The 24947-nt window shown below is 43.4% G+C and overlaps 1 long non-coding RNA gene across 1 annotated transcript in view; it reads right to left on the bottom strand.

Annotated features, from left to right (window-relative positions):
- Positions 1 to 1042: 1042 nt before the first annotated feature.
- The window catches only part of LOC134361898 (uncharacterized), a 118631-nt gene continuing 94726 nt past the window's right edge, over positions 1043 to 24947 (bottom strand). Inside the window, exon 3 of the long non-coding RNA XR_010021502.1 lies at positions 1043 to 1872. This is a non-coding gene — a long non-coding RNA (uncharacterized LOC134361898). The remainder of the gene's footprint in view (positions 1873 to 24947) is intronic.

The raw sequence follows: 24947 nt of genomic DNA, 5'->3' as shown, positions 1-24947 counted from the left end.
GTACCTGTTGACCTTTTGTCTTCCTTTGAGAAATTTCTGTTCAGCTCCTTTGCCCATATTTTAATCAGATTGTTTGTTTGTTTGTTTGTTTTTACTGTTAAGTTCTTTGAATTCCTTATGTATCCTGGATATTAATCCCTTGTCATCTGTATAGTTTGCAAATATTTTCTCCCATTCTGTAGGTTGTCTTTCCATTCTGTTGATTGTTTCCTTTGCTGTGCAGAAGCTTTTAAGTTTGATACAATCCCATTTGTTTACATTTTCTTTTGTTGCCTGTGCCTTTGGGTTCTTATTCATAAAGTCTTTGCCCAGTCCTACATCCTGAAGTGTTTCCCCTATGTTTTCTTCTAGGAGTTTTATAATTTCAGGTCTTATATTTCAGTCTAATCCATTTTGAGTTGATTTTGGTATATAGTGAGAGGTGTGGTTCTATGTTCATTCTTCTGCATATGGATATCCAGTTTTCCCAGCACCACTTATTGAAGAGGCTGTCCTTTCCCCAATGTATGTTATTGGTGCCTTTGTCAAAGATCAGTTGGCTATAAGTACAGTACATGGGTTGATTTCTGGGTTCTCTATTCTGTTCCATTAGTCCATGTGTCTGTTTTTATGCCAGTATGATGCTGTTTGGGTTACTATAGCTTTGTAGTATCATTTGTAGTCAGGTAGTATAATGCTTCTGGCTTTACTTTATTTTATTTTATTTGCTTAGTATTGCTTTGGCTATTCAAGGTCTTTTGTTGTCCCATATGAATGTTAGGATTGTTTTTTTCTATTTGTGTGAAGGAAGTCATTGATATTTTGATGGGGATCACATTGTATCTGAAGATTGCTTTGGGTAGTATGGACATTTTCACAACATTAATTCTTCCAATCTAGGAACATAGAATGACTTTCCTTCTTTTGGTGTCCTCTTTAATTTCTTTCAGCAGTGATTTGTAGTTCTCATTACAGAGATCTTTTACCTTCTTGGTTAAATTTATTCTTAGGTTTCTTTTTTTTTTTTTTTTTTTGGTAGTTTTTATAAATGGGCTTACTTTCTTGATGTCTTCTTCTGCTAGTCTATTGTTGGAGTATAAAAACACTACTGATTTTTGTATATTGACTTTGCATCCTGAAACTTTACTGAATTTGTTTATCAGCTCTAAGAGTTTTTTGGTAGAGTCTTTAGGTTTTTAGACATATAGGATCATGTCATCTGCAAACAGGGACAATTTGATTTCATCTTTTCAAATTTGGATGCTCTTTTTCTTTCTCTTGCCTGATTGCTCTGGCTAGTACTTCCAACACTATGTTAAATAGGAATGGTGAGAGAGGACATTCTTATCTTGTCCCTGTTCTTAAAGGAAAAGCTTTCAGCTTTTCCCCATTCAGGATAATATTGGCAGTGGGTTTGCTGTATATGGCTCTTATTGTGTTGAGATACTTTCCTTCTATAACTAATTTGTATTGTTTGAGAGTCTTTATCATGAAGGGATGTTGAATTTTGTCAAATGATTTTTCTGCATCTATTGAGATGATCCTATGGTTTTTGTCTGTGATTTTGTTGATGTGATACATCACATTTATTGATTTGCATACGTTGAGCCATCATTGCATCCCTGGGATATATCCACTTGATCATGATGTTTTATCTTTTTGATGTGCTGCTGTATTCTGTTTGCTGGTATTTTGTTGAGGATTTTTGCATCTATGTTCATCAAGGATATAGGCCTGTGGTTTTCTTATTTACTGTATCTTTGTCTGATTTTGGTATCAGGGTGATGCTGGCCTCATAGAATGAGTTTGGGAGAATGGTCTCTGCTTCAATATTTTTGAATAGTTTAAAAAGAATTCATATTAATTCCTCTTTAATGGTTTGGTAGAGTTCATCTGTGAACAAAATAGACAAACCATTAGCCAGACTAATGAAAAAAAGAAGAGAGAAGACCCAAATATCAATAATCCAAAATGAAAAAGGAGACATCACAACTGATACCATAAAAATACAAAGAATCATTAGAGACTATTATGAACAACTATATGGCAACAAATTTAACAACCTGGAGGAAATGGATAAATTTCTGGAAAAAAATAAACTACCAAGACTGAACCAAGAAGACACAGAAAATCTGAACAGACCAATAATGAGCAATGAGATTGAAACAATAATCAGCAGTCTCCCAACAAATAAAAACCCAGGATCATTTATCTTTTTGATAAATACCATTCTAACAGGTGTAAAGTGATATCTCATTGTGGTTTAACTGGCATTTCCCTTCGATTAGTGGTGTTGAGCATTTTTTAAAAAACACGTTGGCCATTTGTATGTCCTCTTTTGAGAAATGTCTGTTCAGGTTCTTTGCCCATTTTTTAATTGAGCTATTTTTTTTTCTTGCTGTTAAGTTGTTTGAGTTCCTTATATTTTGGGGGCATTATCCCTTTATCAGATGTATGGTTTGCAAATATTTTCTCCAACTCTATAGGTAGTCTCTTCACTCTGTTGTTTCCTTGGATGGCTTTTTTAAAATGACAACTTCTTGTCCCCACTTTGAAGCCCAACTATCAAATTCCTCAAATAGCTCAAAAACTTTGTGGTTGTTCTTAACTCTACAGTCACCTGGTGTGGAGACGCCAAGAAGACACATGATCACATGCTTAGAAGAGTATTATAAAGTAAATTAAGCATCATCACTCATCTCCCATAGAATATGCACTGATAATTAAAAGATACTTTTAAAAATCCTTAATGAAAGTGAGATGATTGAATATACTTCACCATATTTGCAAGTCTTAGTTTTATACATTGTGAAACAACAAAATACTGGCTTTAGAGATGTGATTTTACTGGCTGTCATGACTTTAAAAAGCTACTGTCCAAATACAAGAGATCCGTGTGAGTCTGTCAGTACTTACTGGGTCAGGACACTCTTTATTGGACCTGTTACACCAATTATGATGAAATTTTTCATGAAATTGGACTAGTGAGTTTCTTTTTCCCTGATTCAATAAAATTTTCTTGCAATCAAGTCAGACATCAACTTTTTAATATTTTTAACAAATAAACTAAAAACTCTCTAAAATACTTCTTTCAGAAGCTTTTTAAACAGCTTAAAAATTGTTTACAATTTTTTAAGTGCCATTGATGAATTTTTATAGGTAACCCATCATTTTCAACAATACTACATAGCAGTGGAAATATTTCCAAGCTTTTGTTTTCAAAATGCTTTCTCCATAGCATGATTTACTCCCGAAAATCAGTAACTTTCTTACTGCAAATTAAAATATCACCTTTACCTTTACAGGTTATGTTTATTCATCACTCCAAAAATATATGCCAGCTAGCAAACCACTGACAGCCACATGCCACAGAAGGTGTCTGTGAATAAACTGGATACCTGATCTCTAAGTTGGATGACCCTTTTAAGTCTTTTACAACAGATAACCAGCAAACCTCTGAGTGACACAAAATACCTTCACAATTACTTCCCCTTCTCTTACAGAACACTTTAAAGATTTTTTTGCATATATGAAAGTTTGTGTTTGTTTTAATGCTTCGTTTTGTTTTGCAAGTTAGCATCATCACTGTCATCCTGAAAAACTGTGTACTCTCTGGTGACAACTTCTTTATGAAGGCAGTCATAAATGAAAGTTACCTTTGGGTCTATCTCTGTAGGGATATCCTGAGATTCCTTTTATATTCTGGTCAAATTGGCTGCCACATCAAGGGTTACATTAATACCATTTTCTCATAAAACATTGTTCTTGTTACAGAAGTCATTTAGCATTACAGATATTTTCTCCAGTCCATCTTTCTTGTAGAGGTTCACAAAGAAATCAGTCCTGGATGTATTTCATTACTGAGTGGAATTAGCAAATTCCACGAGCTGAGACGTGTTACAAACATCTGTACTTCAGTCCAGCTGTGTAGTAAACCTCCCACACTGTCTAATTTCTCCTACTACTTATTTCTTCAACTCTTCAGTGATATTTTCAAGGCATCTTCCCACAGTATTTGCTGACAAAGGAGCACATCTTAGTTTACTCGCCAATTTGTGTTCTATGCATTATTTTCCAACTGTTGCCAGCACAACAGGAATAACAAGTGGTTCCTCCATGGTATACAGCTTTTTCCATGTACTATTAAATAAGAAAATTCAGCAGAGGCTTCCAAACGTTTATCATCAAATTCATTGTGATTTTTGTAAAGCACTGGATTGAGAATGATTAGTGAATGGCTCTAAACAGTCAAGGAATTGTAGAAATTTACCTTCATATTCTAGATAACAAATTTTCAAATGTTTTGCAAATAGGGTTGGCTTCACACCAGCTTTAGTTGATAACACAAGCTGCAATATGCATTTAGCTCGAGTTTCATTGTTAATGCTAGAGAATGTAAATTCACAATTCAAGAAATTTTTTTGTTCACATCAATTTCTTTTTTTTTTTCTTTTTTTTTTTTTTTTGTGGCGTGTTCCCAGAATGGACTAGATTGTCATTGTTTTGTCTCATAATGTGGCCATAAACCCACTTAGCTAAGCTCACATCATTTGCAGTTTGTCATAAGGCCCTGAATGTTTAAAGTGCTTGCTGGGGCTGCCAGCAACCCTGCACACTGGGGACCCACTCTTGCCTCTAGATAACTCACATGTTGGATGAGACATGAGACAGTCCAACTGGATGACCAAAGGTAGGCACCAGTGTCATTCTACATACTGAATGTCTGCAACCCTGAAGTTCTTTCTTACCCTTTAGTATACCATTCTTCATACCAATGGATCATCTTGTGCAGCGTAAGGTGTGTGTACTCTGCTTTGGAGACCACCATTCCTAACTCAACCCACTTCCCTGATAAATAAATAGCAATATATTAATTATTCATTCCACAAATATAGACTAGTAAGTGTTCCTCAAACCTATTTCTTCTCCTTCCTAACACTCAATGCTGGTTAGCACAATTGGTACTGAAAATATATACATATATGGAAGACTAGTATGGACACCCATAGAGTAACCCTCCACTCTCTGTACCAACATGCCCCTTAGGCCAGAGCCTTTATTGGTTATCACTCTCCAGGCTTTTCAGATGCTCCCTTTATCCTGATTTCATCTTTGGACAACGTGATTGAGGAGAGAGGGAGATGCTTGTGGAATAGATACCCCAAGAGATGGCCCTGCCTGGCTGCTGGAGCAAAGTTTCAGCCAAAGTTGAGCTTGAGCAATTCAGCTTGGAAGCTCCTAAGGTGAAGACTTCCAGCCAGGACAGGCACCCCACCAAGAGGCACCAGTCACATGAGAAACTTCCTAATGAAGTGAGGCCTTATTTATTTTTCCCTGGTGGAGGTAATTGTATGTGACATTTCTCTGAATCATTTATTTATATTTTTCTCCTTTTTCAGCATAAGAAATTAAACAGATGGAAAAAACATACTTACAGGGTTTTCTTATTACTCCTGGCAGTCTTTGGCTCCAGACAAATGCTTAGCCTCCTTCCCTCGTTACAAATAATGCCTGGAAGTGTTTATGCTTCCTTTGGCTTTGCAGAGGGTAAGCGAGGACCATATTTTCCCCATTCGTTCCCTTCATCAAAGTCTTCTTGCAAGCCTTAGTACAAAGATGTTTGATTAAGGCCCTGAACCCCACTCAGAAGCTTTTTTGTTTAATTTGATTCTTCTTGCTGACATGAGGAGTGAATTTAAGCATGTCTCCATTCCCATATTCTAGCAGGAATCCAGGGCTCCTTGTTAGAAAGTTGAACATGGATGAAACGTCCGTGATGGTGAACACAGCTGGGGACATGCAGAGAGGACAGACAGGCGGAGGCGGGGTGCACCCAAGGAGGGCCTTGGAGGAGATGCCAGATGAGTACTGCACATAGGACCAGCATCTTTATAGGTGCAGGCTCCGGGGAGAAGGGGTGGGGGCTGCCTAGAGAGTCACTGGCCTACTGTGACTCCCAAGAGGATCACCTTCTCCAAAGCTTAAGCCAGATTGAACCCCTGGGATCTGCCACCCTTGGATGTCTGTCCTCTGCTTCTCAGGGTGCAGTTTACATCTAGAAGATGGAGTTCAGAGGGTGACAAAAGAGGGAAAAGGAGAATGATATGTAACTCGGGTAAGGGAACTTTGGGAGCTCCAGGTATTGGCTGAAGTTAGGGTGGCACCAGGATCAAGAATGGAGAGCAAGTGACACCCACCTCCCTGCCCCGAACCCTACCTTCTGTCTGTGAAACTGGGCTTCATCTTCTGTCCCCCTTGAGAGAGAAAGCAGTCCCTGCCACCCCCTGACATTTGCCCAGAATTCCCTTATCACACCCCACATCCCCGCCTGGGTGGAGTGGCTCTCTTTTCTGCTCCCACAGCACCCAATACCTAACTCACACTCAGTGGTCATGTACCTGCTTACGTGTCTCTCTCCATCAGTACACTGTACACTCTTTGAAATCAGGGATTGTCTTTTGCTGGTGGGTGTTTCCAGGGCTTAGCACAGTGTCCGACTCATAGTTCAATAACTGTCTGCCGGCCAGATGAATATATGAACGAACAAACAAACTTCTTCACTTCCGCTCAGCCAACCCCAGCTGAGGCTGCCATTCACAACACCCGGCAAACATTTATCCCGTGCCTGCTATGCACCAAGCACTGTGCTGGGCCCAGGAGATGCCACTACGAAGAGAAGAGTTGGGATTTCCAAGCCGCACGCAGGCATAGGACATGACAGACAGAAGAGCACCAGTTGCTGTATCCTCTCCTGCCCTTCTTGACCCGGGAGGTGCTGGGTGTCTAGCTGGAAGGCGGACATGGTCCCTCCACATGGCACAGCCCATAGGCCCCCGCCCCATCGCAGCTTTGTGTTGCTCCCTTGGGCTATTTGAAGCCCTCTCTCCTCCCACGGTTCTCAATGGGTCAGAACTATTTATACCATACTATTTGTACGGTATTTTTGTCACAATGACCGGGGGTGTCCTACTAAAACTGTACTTATTTGGTGGAGGGGAAGAATGCTTGACATCTTGCAGTGCCTGCAACAGTCCCCCACAGTGAAGAGTCGTCCTACATCCTGCCTAATTTCCAAATGTTCTACCAGAGCTTCACGTAGGCTAAAACTGTTCTGCTCCACATACAAACACAAAGCCTTTCTTAGAAGATTCTAAAATACACTGAATTTTCCAGGAATGAGATTAACATGTAAATTGAGGGGAAGATTGCATTTTGTTTACCAAGCGCCAACCGTCATCTGGGACAATGTGTCACCGGCTCCAGTGCCCCATAGGGTTTGAGCTGCCAATACATCTCACCTGCCGCAGGCTGCATTCATTATCTATTGCTTTCACGGAGAGGCTGCGGTGGCCCAAGTATCTAACTCGGGGTAATATTTTCTACTGTCCTCCTGCCTGAGCATTTACCTATGGAAACACACATTATTTTATCATAAATTGCTTTCTATTTATTTTAAAGTCAGAGCACTATGTTGACGTTTAAAAAAAATAATGTATGTAGGGAGATTATATGATTAATTTCTGTTATGTGCTGAATTGCACTCTCCTAAAAGAATTATGTTGAAGTTCTAACCCCAAGTACCTCAGAATGTATTTATTTGGACATAGAGTCTGTGCAGATAATCAAGTTAAAACACAGTCATTACGATAGGCCCCAATGCAAGATGTCCTTATTAAAACGGAAAATGTAGGCACAGAGACACACATAAAGGGAAGATGATACAAAAAGACACAGGGAGAAGATGGTCATCTACAAGCCAAGAAGGGGGGTCTGGGACCGATTCTCCCTCATAGTCCTTAGAAGGAACCATCCCTGCTGACACCTTGATTTTGAACTTCCAACTCCAGAACTGTAAGACAATAAATTTCTGTTGTTTAAGCTGCCCAGTATTTTGTTATGGCAGCCCTAGCAAACTAATATGATTTCATTCCAGAAAAAATAGGAAGTGTGAAGTATGTCATAAAAAAAGGCCACTAGGTGTGATGTGGTGGGGAACAGCTGTTCTATTCAGACTCTCAAACAGCTGCTGAAAATGCCCCAAACAGCAATAATAATACAAAAATCAGGCTTGGTTTGGCAAAGGGCAACACTCTAATGGGTAATTTTAGTGTCAGAAATCATCAAAGTATTAAATATCTAGCAAAAGAAAAGAAAAGCAAACCTCTAACTATGGAAATTTCCTGAACTTGAGAGGAACTGACCACAAAGCAATTAGAATAAAGTTAAGAAAGAAAAAAAAGGAGCCTATTTCATACTTGGAGAAAACTCTTAAAATTCCTCCTGCTGTAGACAAACAATCCCACTTATGTTTTTGTGACTTTTCACTGTTTTTTTGAAGCACTTCATGTACTTTGTTCCATCTAACTGTTACAACAATCCCAAGAAGTAGGCAGGGCAGATAAAATTATCCTCTCTTTATAAATGATAAATCTGCGGCTGTAACGGTGATCTGTCCAAAGTCAAATAAACATTAAATTTTTCTTTATTAACTAAAATTACTTTGGTTGCAAGAAATAGCCACCAATGTGAGTAACTTAGACATAAGATAATTTGATGGTACAGACCCCCCAGCCAAGGAAGACACACACAGCAGCTGGCCTCGGGAAACCAGAGCCACATCCCCTCCAGGGCCTGCCCCTGCAACGGGGTTGAGGGTCTTCATCCACGAGGTGCCATGAAGATGTCTCCACAGCCAACTTCCAAGATCTGAGTCCCTGACCAAACTCCATATTCTCAGATGAGAGAATCTGATTGGTCAGTCAGGTGTCTAATTCTGTGCCAACCAATTGTGGTCAGTGCAGTGAGGTCATATAGTATCAGCAAGACATGTGGGGGCCTGATCTTATGCATTAGGGGGACAGTTTCTAGAAGGAGAAAAGTCATCGTGTAGCTGAACGAGGCTCCAGAAGATCCACCCCTTCACTGCCCAACACAGTGATGAGCAACACAACACTGTGTCCCAGGGCAACCCGGTGCGGAATATACATGCATTAGCACACTCACTCACTCCCCAGGAGAAACAACAGAAGCAATGGTCAGCTACAGTCCATAGATGGACTAGCAGTTCATTAAACTTGATTCCTGTTCTTTCTGGGCTCACAGATTAACTCCATTTTCCAGCCACCCTTGGAATATGATCGAGTTCTAACCAGTGGAATGTGAGCGGAAGTGCTGGGCATCACTTATAGGTCTGATCCCCTTTGCTCTTCCCCCTTCACAGACTTGATGCAGATGAGCGTGGTAACCTTGGTAGGTTCTGTATAATGAACACGGGAAAACCACAACATGGGAGAAGGCTGGGTCCTTGAATCACTTCTTGGAGGAGAGGCACCAGCAGATCAGGAACACATTTGGGATTTCAGGAAAGCAAGAAATAAACTTCTATGGTGTTTGGGCCCTAATACATTCTAGGTTTTGGTTTTACAGCAGCTGGTGATACCTTGACCAATGCAGAGGTGATGCTAAAGACACACTTGTCAGTATGTTCCCAAACTCCTGGTGTTCCCTCCTCCCCTTCCTTCTATCAGTCATTTCTCTCAACTTGATACACTGTGGGTGTCCACCATTACCACTATATATTATATAAAGAAGTGAGGGGAAGGAGAGAAGAGACCATATTAGACATGACTCAAGAGACTGAGATGCACACCTGACTCAGTAACTCTACCTCTTTTGCTCATGGTGATTCCCTTTTCTCTGGGAACCACAGGAACGAGCTACTGGCAGTCATGCATAAGCAACTACATGAATTTGATTCCTGCAGGCTGACTGGAGCGAGGGCAAATCCCTGACCTAAATGGGCCAATCACCTCCTCTCTTCTGGAAATTTGGAATTTGAATAAGAGCAGCAGAGACCAGGAAATCAGAACTAACCACATTAATAGCAAAGTTCCAGAGGAAATAGTTATTAACTCCTGGGGTTGACATCACTAGAGCAGCCCAATCACTATCTTTTATGAGTTGACTTGTTCAACTCTTCCCTAAATTGCATGATTTGCCAAGTAATCTTCCAATAAATTCTTGTTTATGCTTAAGCTTTTTAGGTTTTTTAAAAATTTGCATCCAAAACAACTCTAATTAAGAAGGCAGTTCCAGAAGAAGGGATTTGCTGATCTCGGTACTCAAGGGAAGGGCTCTTCAATCATTCATTCATTCATTCATCCAAAGAATATTTATTGAGCTCTGACTATGTTCCAGGCATACTGTACTAAATATTAAGTATTCGATCATTAATCTGGTCTGTGCCCTCCTGATGCTTACAGCCTTGGGGGTGGGGGGAGAAGGAGCATTAGTCAGGTAATCTGACTCATGAACATGCAATTAAAAACTGAGATAAGATCTCTAAAGGAAAGATTTGGGTGTATAAAAGAACAAAGCAAAGGATGGATCCTAGACTTGTGTTCCTGAAAAATGATGCTTGTTTTGAATCCTGAATACTAAGTAGGCATGAACTCATGGAAGAAAGCAATACTTACGGAACTCTGTGATGGGGGCTTAAATAGAAGTACACAGGGGATGTCATGGGAGCCCAAAAAAGTACTTTTATTTCTCTAGAGGGAATGAAAAAGGCAACTCATAGTAGGTGACATTTCAGTTGAGTCCTAAAGGATAAAAAGAAGTTTGCAAAGAAGAAAAAGGTGGAAAGACATTCCAAGCAGAGGGAAAAAACCATGTGCAGAGTCATGAAGGCCTCAAAGGGTCAGAACAAACAGTTCTGGGGCTGTACCACTTAGGGAAGGATATTTGCGAGGGAAATGCTCAGTAAGGAAGTAAGAGAGAAATCTAGAGGGCCAGGTCAAAAGGGCTTCATAAGGGTCATGATAAAGGGGCAGGATATTATGCTGTGGACAGTGCAGAGTTAAAGGAAGACAATCACAGAGAAGTGTTACAATAATATTTGTGCTTCAGAAAGTTTATTCTAGGTTTCATGAAGAGATTTGACCTGGGAGAGAATGGAAGCTAAGAGAACAATTAGGAGGCATGAACGGCCTTTGTGTTAACAGTTGCCATCTACTAAATGATCCACCATAGGCCTGAGTCCTACTATAATTTAGTATTCACGGGTGAAGGAATAGCTTGAATTGTCTCTCCGAAGTCCTCCACTCCTACCTCTCTTGTTGCTGCCATCTTGGTGTGGCTTGTTGCCATGGCCTCTTCACTGGTCTCTCCGGCTATAGGCTGCCCCTTTCAGCCCTCTTCCACAGTGCCAGCTGGTTATGTTTCCTGGGACTCACAGCTGATTACTCTCCCCAGCTCAGAGAGCTACCCATGTCCTACAGGGTCAAGCCATAGTGCTCTCTTCCCTACCACTAGCCTCCCTCTCTTTAATCATTAACACCAACTCTTTGCTCAGCACTCCACCCCAAAGTAAACATTATTGTCCTTACTTTACATCCTCAAAGAGGTCAAGTCACACGTCACAGGCCAAAGGTCATGGGCTAGTAAATTGTGGAATCACACTTTGAATTCAGGTCTGTCTGACTCCAAAGCCCATACCCTTTCCATTCAGGCATGTCAACTCTAAACTAATGTATTAAGGCTCTCTAGAGAAACAAAACCAGTAGGAGAGATGGATGGAGGGATAGATAGATAGGTGATAGATAGATAGATAGATAGATAGATAGATAGATAGATAGATAGATAGATAGATAGATAGATATAGAGATATAAGGAAGAATGGACTTATGTGATTATGGAGGCTGAAAAGTCCGACAGTCTGCTATCTACAATCTAAAGACCCAGGAAAGCCTGTGGTGTAATTCAATCTGAGTCCAAAGGCCTGAGACCAGTGGGAACCAGTGGTGTAAGTCCCAGTCCAAGGGCCAGAGAAGATGAGATGAGCAGACATCAGAAAGCAAAAAGGGGTGAATTCCTTCTTCCTCTGCCTGTCATCCTATTCAAGCCTTCAAAGGATTAGATGATACCCACCCACACTGGGGTGGGGGGCAGTCTACTTCACTGGATCCATGGATTCAAATGCTAATCTTATTTGGAAATACTCTCACATACTCACCCAGAAATGATGTTTAATCTGGGCGCTGTGTGGCCAGTCAAGTTGACACATAAAAGTAACCAAATAGTCTGGATTCCTTAGACCATGTTCCCCAAACTATATACTCCCTGAATCCCAGTATTCCAAGAACTGAGCCAAAATATTGCTCACATAAGATAGAAAAATGTCAGTACTACTCTTTTCCCAAGCCATAGTAAATAATCAAATTTTCTTAATTTTACATACACGCCCTCTATAATTTTTTTTTTAAATCTTTGGCCCCTACCCTACAACCACTTGTCTAAACTGGAATTTAGTAGAAGATACTGACACTGCACTAATTATACAGTGATTTTAATTGACTCTGTCTCCTAAATAAATTTGAAATCTACTGGGCCAAACTACATAGTTAGTGAGAAAAGTGGCAAATGAAGCTAGAAATGTTGTTTGGGTTGATACACACAAGGCCCCGAAAGTCTGACCCAGTAGTTGTACTCTAAGCCATGGGGAGCCCTATGGCTTTTGGGCTGAGGAGAAACTCAGTTTACAGCTATGCCACAGGAAGGCTTCTTTGACCACAGGGGCCAGAAAAGATAAGAGCAGAACTTTTCAAAATGTGGACTCCTACCAACTGGATCAGAATCACCCAGGAGCATGTTAATCAAAGATTCCCAGGCCACACCCCTGACCTACAATCAGAATCTCTGGGGATGAGACCCAGGAATCTACATGTTAACAACCTCCCAGATTTTAATGAACACTGAAATTTGAGAATCAGCAGATCTGAAGGAGGAGAAATTGGAGATACGGAAACCTAAAGTTAGATGGCTGTGGAGATTCTCCAGGAGAGAGGCAGTGGGGAAATGAGCTAGAGCAAAAGGAAAGAAAACTCAAGGGCTGAAAGAGATGAGAGAGGTTGGATCAAGAATAGATCAAGTGATTACATATAAAGGAAAGGATGGCAGAGCAGCCAGGGTCTCTAACCAGGGTGACCGAAGGATGGTGGGGCCATTGACAGAAACAAGGAAGGCAGGAAGAAAAGCAATTTGGGGGAAGATAATATACGTTTGCATTTGGCCTCTTTGAAACTGAGGTGCTGAAGGACAACCTAGAGGGCATGTGGAACGATGTCATTAGCAGATCTCTACGTGGCGTGGTATGTCTATAGCCGACTTGCACATTTGGAAACCGCCAGACACTAATTAGGCTTGGGCCAGGGGTTAGGTCTTCCGGGAGTCTATTAACTTTCTCTGCTGTGGCCAGAGACGACACACACTGCCCAACAGCCAGCTGCAGATTAGGCCATTTGTCACACAAACGTGGGCAGCGGTGGACAAATGGATCCAGCCTCGCTACCTGAAAACCAGCTCCAGGCTGCCATTCCACCAGGGCTGCCTGACAACAGCATTTTCCGGAATGCATCGCATTCTTACTACTCCTGTGCTCTGGCTGGTGTCTCTACGCCTGTCGTTGTCGAGATGGCTCACCAGCAGTTAACTTTCAGAGTCAGCTTCAAAATCCTCACAGCTGTGTTGTAAACCCAGCCAATTAGAGTCGACTGGAAAGTCAGTCGGGGCCAAAACCTGGGAGTAATTTCAAGGACACCTTTTAAGCCCAAAAGGCAGCCTTTTAGAATTGACAGTTTCTGTAGATCCAAGTGGCACAAGCCTTTCATCTGCACGTTAACAGATGCAGGACTCGGGGGGAGTTTGACTGAAACTGGAATCATCAGATTTTCTAAAACACACACATTTTCTTGTTTAGTCTCCAGTCTGCTGAGGGGGCTCATCTGGGGAATATCACTGCCGGAAACGCATCTAGAGGTTTTCCATTAAAATAAATTGCCTCAATCTTTGCAAATTATACAAGAACTATTGGTATCATACCAGGGCCACTAACTACTCATTCTCAAGCAAGCTCAGGGCTGGAATCCTTCAGAGGCCAGAGATGAGGAAAGAAATCCCTTTAATGCTGTGACCTTCTGAATGGAGCTGCAATGCCTGGTCCTCCTACGCCCCAGGAAGCTGTCCGCAAAAGCTGTTGAAAATCCACCTGGTGATCAGTTCCCAGGCCTGCTTGTCTTGGGCTTCCCGAGGTCTTCCTGAGTGTCTCGGGGAACTCCTGGAGCTGGCACAGGGGTCGGTGATCTCACACATCCTTTCTCCATCATCCACCAGGTCCAATTCATCTCAAGGACAAGAAGCTAGACTCCAACAGCACCTCTCAGGTCCAGGCCGAGCTGGCATGTGGTCTTGGTCCCTATGCACAGTCTCCTAGGAACACAGAACGAGATTCCCAGAAACTTGTGGGTTGTTTGTCTCCTTTTTTGGAATTCCTCTCCTAGCTCCATGGCCTCCAAGAGGGTGAGGAAGAGCGCAGAGTTTAGGTGACTGGCACTTGTATTGCCTGCAGACTTTTCGGGATGCGATGATTTAAGACAACTCAGGACTGTTCATGTTGATGCATGCATACGCCACTGTCTTAGTCTATAGGCTGTCAGAACAAAGTCCCACAGACCAGGTGGCTTAAAGAACAGACATTTATTTTGTTTTACTATTCTAGAGGCCAAAAATCCAAGATCGAGGTGTCAACAGGGTTGTTTTTATTCTGAGGCCTCTCTACTTGCCTTGTGGATGGCTGTTGTCTCCCTGTGTCCTCACATGGTCATCCCTCTGAGTGTCTGTGTCCTAATATGCTCTTCTTATAAGGACACAAGTCAGATCCCACCCTAACAGCCTCATTTAACCTTAATTATCTCTTTAAAGATGCTACTTCTGAATACCCTCCCATTCTGAGGGGCAGGAAGTCAGGACTTCACCACCTGACTTGGGGGGGAACATAGTTCAGCCCATTAACAGTCACACAGCACACACCCAAAGTCCCTGCCCATCACCCCTCTACCCACACTGGGTTCCTCACAAGCTGGAGCGTGTTGGAGAGAAGGTCTAATAAAGGCAGTTGTTTCTAGCTCACAGTTCTGGTAGAAAGTTCATTAGAAGGAAGTGTTTGAAATTAGTAACTGATGGGCCCCTGTCCTCACCTGACTGGGCACCCATCTCCCTTGTTCATGAGGTCACTAAGCGTCATCCACTGAGAGCACATATCAGCTCCTCTGGCTTATAGCCATGCCCTGACCCCCTCCCGGAGCCTTTGGGGGAGAATCTGTCACAGGAGAGTCACACACCTGGGCAAAAGACAGACACCTCTCAGTGCCTGCGGTGCTCAGGTGCTCAGGTTACTCCTCCAGGCCCACTCTGGGCACTTGTGATCTCATCAGATAGGGGAGGCCCTGTGGAGGGACTCACATGGCCAGCCAGAGCCTGCTGGAGGCTCCATGCAGCTGTTTGAAGTGAATTGGTTTGATCCCCACAATGAAGGAGCCAAAACATTTCAGGAGCTCTACTCCAAAGGGAAAAAGACACCTCCACCTACCTGGAACAGGAGCATTGCCACCTGTGAGCAAGTGCTGGGAGGGGGGAACACGTGGACCAGTTTAGAGGAGAGCAGGCCGGGGCCTGGAGGAGAAGGGCTTGGGGAGAAGGTGGGGCTTGAGCTGAGCCTGGAGGGAGAAGGTGGTCAGGCTGAGGGCAGGAGGCAGGGGGCCAGAAGTGGGGGGCCCAGCCTGGACAAAACCCAGACTCTGGTAGGAGCCAGGTATGCCCAGGGCTAAGAGCTTGAGTCCCGAGCCTTGTTCCAAGTGCAGATGTGGGGGTGCTGCCTGAGCAAGACACCCCCAGAGAGAGCAGGAGCCAGAACAGCGCCTGTAGACAGCGGGAGAAGCCGGCCTGTTCTCGGCCTCAGCACCTCTTCTGCTTCTGACCCAAAAACTCGCTCTCTGCTGTCAGCATTATTGCTTTCCAGGAATCTCCTGTTTTTCAAAGTATTTTTGCCAAGATGTGATATTTTGCAAGCCCCGCAGCCCATCTCCCTCCTCCTCTGTCAAGCTGATGAAACCATTTGTCTCCCAGCCCCAAGCAGTCTCGCCCCACCCCACCCTCACTCCCCAACTCACTCCAGGATCTGGAGGAGACCCAGGAGTCAGAAACAGAAGACAGGCCTGTCTGTCTCAACCAGAACTGGCGACACAGAGAGGCTGTGGTATTCTCACTGCCCAGTAAAGACAACCACGTGTTGGCAGACACTCCCAATGGGGCATAAATATCTCCAAGGCAGCCCCTGCATTCTGGCAGGAGACAGGGTAGGATTGTTTCTGGGTATGTTTTGACATGAATTAAGGGCAAGGGGCCCTTTCTAAAATATTTGTTTGAGGACCATATTTTAAACTTATTTCACTGTTCAGTGTCTCCTGCCCCACATAAATTAATCAATATAGTGAATATTTATTCAAATTTTCACGTATTAGGCCAAGGGGCATATACATTGCCTACAGAGAAAATGCTTCAGGCTTGTTGATGCCTATACCGTGAAATCATTTTAACCCAGCCTTGCAAATAAACACTGAGTTTTACCAGCCCACAACTACACTTCATCAACCCTGGGCAAAAATATCTTAAGGCTGGAGAACGTGTTATTAACTTTGGCAAGCTATGGCACAGGCATTGTTCTTAAAGTTTTGTATGCATTAATGTATATAATTTGAGATAGATTTCCATTTCATCAGAAAAAAATTTCAAAGTCCTACATTAAAACTACCTGTGATTCTTTAACATAGCCTCCTTGGTGGCACACCATGGTAATATTGCTCCACCATGAATGCTAGAGTGATAACACACTGTACCTTTAATCCCAGGTCTAAGGACTAAACCCAAAATGTTCTCCACCAGTGACCCTGGGAGGCCTGTGCAAGTTGTCAATTAATTTAGGACTTAGTTTTTCCTCACCTATACAAGGAATCTTCAAAAAGTTCATGGAAAGATTTGTATTCTCTTTTAATTCAATTTTTCCACTAACCTTTTGAAGTACCCTTGTATATTGTAGAGCATTCCCAGCTGCTCGTGGAACCCTTGGTGAACAGCCATGCCAAGAAATTAGCCAGGACCTTTCTGGAAGCCTAGCCAGGACCCAGGAGGAAGAGAGGGTAGGCAGGTCACTTTGCTTCCACTCTAGTTTAACCAGCCCTGAGGTCAAAACCTCCCCAGCACCAAGCATGCAGCTTTGGGGGAAATAGAAAAGTAATTTAATCCGAAAACACCTTAGGAGATCAGAGGGCAAAATAGTTGCCACACATTCTAAATGGCATTGGAATGCTTTTCAGAAAGTCTACTCTGTCCCCTACTGCTGGTACAGTGGAAACGTGTAAGACTATGAAGTCATACCATGTCAAAGACAGAAAGGAATTTTAGAAGCTATGCAAATCTGTGATTTTAAAGCTTATCGGTTGTTTTTACTATGGAAACCTTCTTCAAACAGAATCTTACATGGGAACCCAATACATAAAGCAGACGAGTAGGGGCCCATTTGCCCCTACTTCCCCCCCAGACACCTCTTGGCGTAGTGAGCCAAGCTGGACTGCCATCTCCTCTCTACCATCACTTTCACCTGTCCCCAGGGCCTGCCTCCCAGCTGTCACTGAAGTGGCAGCATCAGGAGCAGGTAGGAGTCACATGCCTTCTAACATGATTGTTCCATTGGTGAAAAACGCCAAAGGTCCCTTAAGGAGGGAGTCTCACAGTGGTACCAGGCAGCTGGACTCGAAACTCACATGCCTAAACCTTGTTAATGCAAATACTGCAATAAAAACCTTGATCTTTCCTTTTCTTGTACCCTATGAGGAACTTTGTGGGGGTGGAGACACACAGGCAGCAGGGGTGTAGAAGAAATATCACCATGGAGGGATGAATGCCCTTAACATTTGCCCTTGACTGGTGAATTACATATGTTATAAAAGTATTATGTGTTATAAAACATATACTATAATAGAAGTTTTCTCCTCTTTTTACTGGGGTTTGGAGGGTAATGTGCCCTAGATCAGAGAACATATAAAGACAGAACAAACTACAAATCAGGGTGTTGCCTCCCATTTTTCCCTTCCTCGGTCTTGTCTTTCCCATCACCACCCTCCCCATCTCCACTTATCAGTACCCTCTGTTGGTCTCTCTGTTTCTAAACACATTAACTCAACAATATATACTGAGTGTCAGCTGTGTTCCTGACACTGTTCTAGACACTAGGGATATAACAATGAATAGACACGCAAGTCCCCTCATTCCCGGAGTTTACATTGGAAACAAGTAAACAAATAAGCAAAAAATAAAATTACATATTATGATGACTGCAGTGAAGGAGATAAACCAGTGCTGGGATGGAGAATAACTGACTTTCCTCATATCATTTCAGGGTTGTACAGGTCCCTGCCCCAAACCCAGACACCATCAAACTCCTGATACGCTTCTGATAGCTAGAGCTCGTAACCAAGATTACTTCCACTCCCAACCCCTGAAAAGAGATGCCCATGCCCAAGAGAGGCCCGAGTCCAACCATCCACCCAGCTGTGTGTAGTGGGACAGAAAAGGGCGGATCTGCTCAGAGGAAGTGCTGAGGGGAAACAGGAAGTGCCTGGGGGAAGAGGAAGTGCAAGGACAGGAAGTAAGGGAACCGTATGCCTCATGGATTCTTAAGGCAAAGGAATGTCTTTAGCTAGTAAAAGCTTGGCTCTCAAATCTCCTGAGTTCTGACCAAACATATCAGGGAGAAGCTGGTAAAAGGGGTGGGCAGAAGGGCATACTCATGGGGATTTCCTCCTCTATAGACTAAGAAGAAGCCTAGGTGAAGGGGTATTGAAAGTTCCCCCTCTCTTCCACCCCTGAGGGAATATGTAACTCTAGTGGTGAGATTTTTCAGTCACCCTGGCTAAACTCTGCCAGCCAAGGAAAAATGGAAGCCTCTCACAGAGCCCAGTAACCAATCAATTTCCTCACCTTAACCTGGGACAGTACTAACCATCATAGCAACACAGGTCAGGCAGTTGCCAGTTTTCAGAGAAGCTTGCAGGAGGGGGGCATCCCCCACCCCAAGTGTTTGCTGAAAGAGAAAGGACAGAGAATGCAAATATATTGAGGCCACAAGTTTACTCACATTACAATTCAGGGGGCTCAAAAAATTATTCCTTATTTTCGCTGTAACTTAATCTAACATTCCTCATGAGACCCCAGCTTGTAGGGCAGTAGGAGAAACTAAAACCGGCCAATTAACAATAGTTCAGACTTTTCCAATTTAAGGCATCTCCTTTCAATTTAAACATCCAGTCAGTGTATTCAAAGTCCAGCTCCCTTTAGGACAGCTGAGATTTTAATAGTCTCTTCATGGCAGCTCAGATTTCTTCCCTCGCTTACCTTACCTTGTCCCAATGTGACAGCCACACATTTGGAGAAGTGGGATTTTCATGATTGTGAAGAGGCATGGAAAGGCATCTCTGAGCCCTCCTGCTGGAAAGCTCTTTCAGCCAGATTTTTGTTCAACTTCCACGGGCCCCTTCTGGGGCATCCAGGCACTTCTGTTGATCCACTCCACACCGGAGCTGAAGACAACTGGGGAGGGCTAATCTCTTTTTTTTTCTCTGCCTGACCCACTGAATTGATGTGTCTTACCTAGGCTGGTGCAGAGACAGCCTGTGACACAGTCTCCGCTGGAGTCCTAAATTGTGTTTCACTCAGTTTATCCAATGATCCTCCCACCACCATCAACTTGGGGATTGCGATTATGAGAGGGGATGGGATATTAGGACTGGGATTTGGTCTCCTGCTTCCCCTATTACTGACACCCTCTGCCAGTCCTTCTATGCCATGTTGGAAGTGGCCAGGAGCAGAGATCCTCAGAGGCCTGAAGCCTCCCTTTAACCCACCCAAGGAAACATGCCACACGTCTTGATGTTTTGGGGTCTATATGCCTATCCGGATGCTTCTGGTGGCCCATGGGACAGAAGTGTGTGAGCAAGATCCCTGATGCCTGGCCTAGTCAGGGGGGGTTTGTTTCATTTTTTTGTTTTGTTTTCTCATTTCTTCTCTGCACTCACAGTGCCAGGTCCAGGCAAGATGGCCTTCAAGCTCTTCCTCTATATCACATCTTTCCCCTACACTGGAGCAGCAAGCCACAAGGCCCACTTGTCACTGACTGGTGTCTGTTCCATAATTATGGGAAATGTTTAGGATATGAGTCCTCCAGCCTTGGTTTTTAATATAATAAAGGATTTCGAAAGTCCTCTTCCTTTCTACAAAGTCTGAATTTCAAGACTGTTGTCTTGCTGCAAAATCCTGTTTTGGATGTCAGAAACTTTCCTTCTCTTCGCATCCTGACATAACAATTTTGATTCTTTCCCAACCTCCCCCTGAGGGTAACAGACAGCTCAAACTGCGTAAGAAGAACTAGGAGGAAGTTCTGCCCACAAGAAGGCCAAGGGTGAAAGAACATTAGCAGTTTGCAGAAATAAACAACAAAAAAACCTATCCCCATTTTCTAAACCTATCACTGAGCCCCAGTCGAATGCTGGGCCTCAGCCCGAGCTGCTCCCGCTCTCAGGAGAGTCACACAAACGCTTCCATGGTAAGAACGGGCCCAGCAGAGGCCCAAATCCTGTTTGACCTCATGTCTCTGCTGGACGTTTTCTCATCCCTGTCTTTCCTACTCCTGGAACTGTCTAGTAAGACACCGCAACAGTCATATGACCCCACAATGAGGAGAACCAGGTACTTGTACTGTGACAGGAGCTTGAGGGACAAGCTGGTGTCTTCACTGTCGGAGATGGACAGATGGGGCTCCACTCAATAGTTTTACAAAGTTACCAACTTATGGCTGATCTGTTTTGCCACATAATGGACAGATTTCCAGACTAACTGCCACAACTGTCATAGAGACCCTGTAGAGGAGAGAAAACAACCATGTGGACCCCTCGATGCCCTTTGTACGGAGGATGCAGTCAGGAAAATCAGGGAAAACCTAAGAGAAACAGCACAAGGGTGATGCCCATGGATTGTTTCATTCACCAGCTTCTCTAGGAGCCACTGCAGTGACAGAACTACTGTTATTTGTGATGAGGCCCTGCATTCACGTGACAACTTAATTTTCAAAGGACTGTCACATCTACCATCTCCCTTGTCCATTCAAATCCTCATGAGGTGGATAATAAGTGCATTCATCTCTGTTGACAGACACATCAGCCTTTAGGGCACAAAGAGGTTGTCTGAGCTGTGCAAGGTGATCTGTTTCAAACGAACCCCATGACTGAAACAGAAAACCTGGTTCTCAGTCCTGGCTCACCACTGAGTGGCCGGGTGGGTTTGAGGAAGTCATCAAACCTCTCGGTCTTAGTTTCTTTGCCCACAAAGTAGGAATAATAATAATATCCACTCTACTCCCCTTGTAGGATGATTGAGAACATCATTAATAAGCGTCTATGGGTGAGGAATTTTTGGACACAGCCTTCAGAGGTGATGCTCAATAGCAACGCTACTCAACACCAATAATGACAACACGCCCAGGCTCCTGCTTTTTCTAGTCTCATTTTAGGTATCAGTCCTGGCAGCCTCCTCCTCTCAGGAAAGAACGGGAAAAACGTGTATGCGATTAGGAAGATATAAATCAGTCCTTTTATTCGTGCTTACAGATGAATGCAGGAAAGACCATGGCATCAACGTGGTGGGGGGGGGGGGGGCTCTTGCTGTGCTTGGTGTGTACATTAGAAGAACGTTTTACGAGGCACTGTTACATACTTTTTCTTTTTATCTTTACCACAACCAAGTCGGTGAGCAGAACAAATGGCACCACAGAAACACAGAGACTGAAAGATGGAGCTACATGGCATTGAACTCACTGGAATAGTCACTTGGTATTGAACCCAAGTCTCCTGAGCATTTCCTAGACTCTTCTCCATGCCCTTGTGCTAGATTTGGGGTTGAAACTTTCAGCACTTGAAACAAAAAATTCCAGCGACTTGAACAAAGGCATTTTTCTGAAATTCAGCAATAGCTGCCATCACTATTCCTTGGGAGCCTAGTACTTATGAAGTGTTCTATCAATTTACAAATATAAGTTGATCTCCTGTTAGGGGCTCAGCATCACTCTAGGACCCAAAAGGGATATTAAAGCAATTGATGGTTTCCACAGTCTGTGAGTCTATCAGCAAAAAACAAACAAATATAGGAAACAGCAATTAATGATTCAGGCCAGAACCAAAACTAGCACAAGGCATGGCACACACGAGGCTCCAAAGGAACATGACAAAATAATGAGTGGTCGAATCAATTGGTTACAACTAACTCGTGGAAAGCGTGCTATTAAGTGCTAGTTTATACAGTTCCAGATACAAAGGATATAGGCATTTGGTTGGAAAATAAATCAATGAAAGTGAATATTGTGAGAGGAAGTGTCATGGAGAGGGAGAGCATTCACCAGTTAGTAGATCAGTAAAGATTTACATCGACAGAGGAGGTGAAGATGTGCTTGGTAAGAAGGAAAAAGAGCAAAGCCCCAGAAAGAGGAATATGCTAGGTGTGTACGGAACAACGGCATGTTGGTAGATGTTCGCAACGCTCTCTCCAGGGGGAAAAACAGCCCTGATTTGTAACATTTTCCAGTTTCCATGGTATAAATATTCCCAATGTGGCCAATTTCAAGCTACCAGCAGGACATCACTGAGTAGGGAGATGAGAAGAGATGGGCATTAGCATCCCACCATAGAGCAGAGACCCCAGAACCAATAAGCTACTTGTAAATGGGGCTCAGTTTATAATGGGGCTAATTTTCTTCTTTTAAGTTTTACATCTGTTAGCCCTAAATTAATATTCTTTTTTCCAACTGACCTTTCTCCAAAAGGTATTCTTCCACTTTGTTGAAAAGAAGTAAGATACAGGGAAGCAAAACCTCAAAACCTTATCTTCCTAAAGGCAGAATGGTCTGAATGGAGCTGGCATATTTAGAATTTTCAGATGCACATATTTTATTTTCAAGTAAAAGAAGGAGGTTTAAGGAAAGAACTTTAGTTCTTTAGTGTTGGACAGTTAAGGTCAAACCCTGACGTGCTGGGTCCACCATTTGCCATTTGTTAGATATGCAACAGACATAGGCAATCTCAGGAGCACACACCACAGTAAAATAAGTAGGAAGCTAGGAGTTTTAAGTGTTCATTGACTTCTTAAATATAATTAATTTAATTGTCAGTTTATATGACTCACTTTTTAATAGTGGCTGTGTTTAACAACTGACTCACAAACTTCCTGAAAATTTAGCGGGGGCTCCTGCAAGCCATGTGAGAGTGCTCCAGCACACTACTATCACATGTCGTGAAAACAGGATAAACCAGGCCCACAGGAATGGCTCACACTAGAGGTCAGAGGAAAATAAATTCACCTCATGGAGCCAGAGTATAAAGACAGAGAAAGACAAGGAACCTGGTCTAGATGGAATGTAGGAGAACATGGTAGGTGCTGAGATTACTCAAGCTGCCATGATGCTTGGGGAAGTCTGAGAGGATGCACAGGACTGAGTGAGGGAGGAGGAAGTGTTGGTGCAAAGGCTGTGGATGAGGGAGCTTGAAGTACGGGTGGCAAATCAACTGGAGATGGGAGACTAATGTGAGAGACATTCTGAAACAAACCCAGCACAAGTGGGTGCCCAGATGTGGGGAAAAGGAGAAGGGCCAGTCACAGATGCATGAGGTGAGTCTCGGTACCTGAGAGAATTATTGGAGCTGAGAGAATGAGCTGACCTAAACATGCTAGGAGTGAAGGACTGTGTACTGGGAAGGATGGACTGTGCACAGGGAAGGAAGGACTGTGTACCGGAAAAGAAGGACTGTGGACCAGGAAGGAAGGACTGTGTACTGGGAAGGAAGGACTGTGCACTGGGAAGGAAAGACTGTGTACTGGGAAGGAAGGACTGTGCACTGGGAAGGAAAGACTGTGTCCTGGGAAGAAAGGACTGTGTACTGGGAAGGAAGGACTGTGTACTGGGAAGGAAGGACTGTGCACTGGGAAGGAAATACTGTGTACTGGGAAGGAAGGACTGTGCACTGGGAAGGAAAGACTGTGTCCTGGGAAGGAAAGACTGTGTCCTGGGAAGGAAATACTGTGTCCTGGGAAGGAAGGACTGTGTCCTGGGAAGGAAAGACTGTGTCCTGGGAAGGAAGGACTGTGTCCTGGGAAGGAAAGACTGTGTCCTGGGAAGAAAGGATTGTGTACTGGGGAGGAAGGACTGTGTCCTGGGAAGGAAGGACTGTGTACTGGGAAGGAAGGACTGCGCACTGGGAAGGAAATACTGTGTACTGGGAAGGAAGGACTGCACACTGGGAAGGAAAGACTGTGTACTGGGAAGGAAGGACTGCGCACTGGGAAAGAAATACTGTGTCCTGGGAAGGAAAGACTGTGTCCTGGGAAGGAAGGACTGTGCACTGAGAAGGAAGGACTGTGTACTGGGAAGGAAATACTGTGTACTGGGAAGGAAGGTTTTCATCAAGATGCCAGAACGGAGGCAGCAGCCAGGGAGATGTAGCCATGGAAATGCCTACCACAGTGGAAATGTGGACAACTGTAAGGAGATATAGGACTGGACTGGAAAGAGGAATGGGATAGAAAATGTCGATTTAGGCATTTCCGTCCAGAGCTGGCAGAAGCAGCCTTGAGATAAACGAGCTCTCAGGAGAAATACACATAGAAAAGAAGCCTTAAGCTTTGGCACACACTGTCATTTGGAAGGTGGGAGGAGGAAGACGATCCACTGAAGACTCGAGATAAGAATCACCAGAGGGTAGCAGAACAAGAGAAAAAGGTCACAGATATCAACATGGGGCAGTTTCCAAAAGGAAAGAGTATATCAAATGCATTAGAGAGGTTGAACAGGCTAAAACAGAAATAAGTTCTCCTTTGTCAGAAAGAAAGGGAAAGAGTAATGGAATTTAATTCCACCCCACGAAGAGAGATAAATTCCCCCCTTTCATGCAGAAGCTGTTCTCTTGGCCAGGGTTACCTGGAATTTGCCTCAGTATTGAACCTCACTTTGCTTTTGTAGACATGGGCTCTTCGTTTCC

The sequence above is a fragment of the Cynocephalus volans genome, chromosome 1 (assembly GCF_027409185.1).
Source record: "Cynocephalus volans isolate mCynVol1 chromosome 1, mCynVol1.pri, whole genome shotgun sequence".
In the NCBI taxonomy this organism is placed as follows: domain Eukaryota; kingdom Metazoa; phylum Chordata; class Mammalia; order Dermoptera; family Cynocephalidae; genus Cynocephalus; species Cynocephalus volans.
This window is presented reverse-complemented; position numbering and strand designations above follow the sequence as displayed.